This window comes from Podarcis filfolensis (genome assembly GCF_964270895.1).
Source record: "Podarcis filfolensis genome assembly, chromosome: 5".
Classification (NCBI taxonomy): domain Eukaryota; kingdom Metazoa; phylum Chordata; class Lepidosauria; order Squamata; family Lacertidae; genus Podarcis; species Podarcis filfolensis.
In genome coordinates, this window is record NC_139608.1 from 23,900,316 (window position 1) to 23,902,805 (window position 2,490).

The 2,490-nt window shown below is 41.4% G+C and overlaps 1 long non-coding RNA gene across 1 annotated transcript; it reads left to right on the forward strand.

The window, feature by feature from the left end:
• Positions 1 to 206: 206 nt before the first annotated feature.
• On the forward strand, positions 207 to 2,076 carry LOC310763190. Its single transcript, XR_014548533.1, has 2 exons — positions 207 to 322; positions 1,715 to 2,076. It is a non-coding gene; the product is annotated as an uncharacterized lncRNA (long non-coding RNA).
• The last annotated feature ends 414 nt before the right edge of the window (positions 2,077 to 2,490 follow it).

Below are 2,490 nucleotides of genomic sequence, written 5' to 3' on the forward strand. Positions count from 1 at the left end.
AAACAGGGAACTGCACAGGCATGAGAACTACACTTTTGCTGATTGAGCAAATAGTTTGTAGCATCAGCAAAGGGAGCCCAGCCAGCATTATCCTAAGAGCTGGCCTGTCCCCCAGATGAGAACAACAGTGGAAGTCTATCCAGATTACAATTATCCATAAATTCTAGAACCTGGTGATGTCAGAGGCTTGCAACACAACTGGCCCTAAGGGTCTGTCTGTCTGTGTTGCAGGGAACAGAAACCCACGCTTGCCTGGTGTTGGTTCACAGCTTGGCTTGCATCTCTCCTGTACGTGACTCTTAAAATTGCTGCTGAATTACAGGTAAGCTCTGTGCTAGAAGAGTAATAATGAACTGCCCCTTGGCAGAAAACCGGTCAATAAGTATGTTTCTTTCTTCTTCTGGCCCACTGTTGGGGGACTTTCGGTTGCTTGCAAAAGCAGCAGTTCAAAGCAGAATACATGCGGAATGGATGGACTGGGAGAGATTAATGTATATCAGATACAGAGTTATCTCCTTTATCCATCTGTCATGGAGGCTTTATCTGAGTTCCCTGCATTGCAGGGGTTTGGACTAGATGACCCTAGGGGTCCCTTCCAAGTCTACAGTTCTGTGATTCTAGGAAACTGCTTGCCTGGGCTTTTGCTTGTTTTCTCCAGGTACCAAGCATTTTGGGGATGGGTGACTCGAAAACGACAATGAATCCAGAATGTGGCAGCTAAACTGGTGACTGGGAGCAGCTGCCAAGACCATATAACACCACTCCTAAAAGATCTACGTTGGCTCCCAGTACATTTCTGAGCACAACCCAAAGTGTTGGTGCTGACCTTTAAAGCCCTAAATGGATTTGGCCCTGTATTCCTGAAGGAGCTTCCCCACTCCCATCATTCAGCCTGGACATTGAGGTCCAGGTCTGAAGGCCTTCTGGTGGTTTCCTCACTGCGAGAAATGAAGTCACAGGGAACAAGTCTTCTCAGTAGTGGCACCTACTGCCCTTCCGTCAGATGTCAAGGAAATAAGCAACTATCTTACTTTTGGAAGACATCTGAAGGCAACCCTGTATAGGGACATTTTTAACGTTTCATGTTTTACTGTGGTTTTATAATTTGTTGGAAGCTACTCAGAGTGGCCAGGGCAACCCAGTCAGATGAGTGCCATATTGTTGTTGTTGTTGTTGTTATTATTATTATTATTATTATTATTATTATTATTGTTGTTGTTGTTGTTGTTGTTGTTGTTGTTGTTGTTGGAAGAGTCTTTTTCCAGCTACATGCTAGTCTTTTAACCCATAGTAAGAAACCCTGAAGAGCTGCGGCCAATCAGTGTAGACAAAAATGAGGTAGATGGACCAATGGTCTGATTGGGTATAAGGCAGCCCCACCACCACTTTCTGGACACTGCCCAGGAGAAAGGAGCGGAACCACTGTATAACAGTGCCATTAAGTTCAATGGGTCTACTCTGAGTAAAATGAAGTTGAATACCACCCCAAGATAAAAGAATAAAAAAAAATACAATATTGACAATTGAGGAAAATAGGTAAAGCTGGTAAAATGATGAAGCTATCACCATGTGGAGATATGGGGCTATGGATTGGAAGAAATTTTATTTTAAAAATTATTTTATTTTTTTGTTGAATATGAAAAGAGAAAATTAATGATAACATGCCCTGTGTTTTCTTTGCTGTAAATTACCTTTTTCTATTTGTTTGCTGCAGGTTACTGTTGGAGCTGCAATTTATTGCAATTTAGAAAAAGGGAAATAACCGTAGAAGGGAAAATAATGCGTCCAGGATTGTGCTATTGGAAGCAACAACTTCCCAGCCGAGGGGGTTAAAGAGATGTCAAGTTCAAAAGAAGCATACTGAACTCTTCCCACTTTCGCTGTTTAACATAATGGTTCAGATTCTACTCTTGATGTGTCATCCCTCCCATGTGACAGGATATATGACTGTAAAGTTGGCAGGGATTTTGCTCTTTATGCTACGCTGTGCTCACAAGTGGCTGCAAGGAATGATAATCTGCTCATTGGCACATGTATTGAGCAAAAGTCATAGCTGGAATGAAAGAGATTCCTTCATTTCCTGTGTCTGTATGATAAGAAACAGAAACTGCTTAAAGGCTGCCAGACCACCTTCCTTCTCCTGTCAGGACTTTTAAAGTACTGTACATATACCAGTAAGTGAAACATACATAGTACAATCTACTCAACACATGGGGTTCAGCAGGTAAGCGAGTTATAGCATTGCAGCCTTAAGCAGACAGCTTTAATGAAACGAGTATGAAGGAAGGAAACAAAAAATGGGATGAGCATGTGGACCATATCAAGAAAAGAAAGTCCAAATCAAATACACCAGAAAGCAAAAGCTTCACATATAATTATGCAGAACACACAGACAAAATTTTATATTGTATTTACAAAAACTGAAAATGAACAATAATGAGAAAATTACCCATCAGGATAAGAGCCTCAGAAACCAGACTCTTCCCAAAT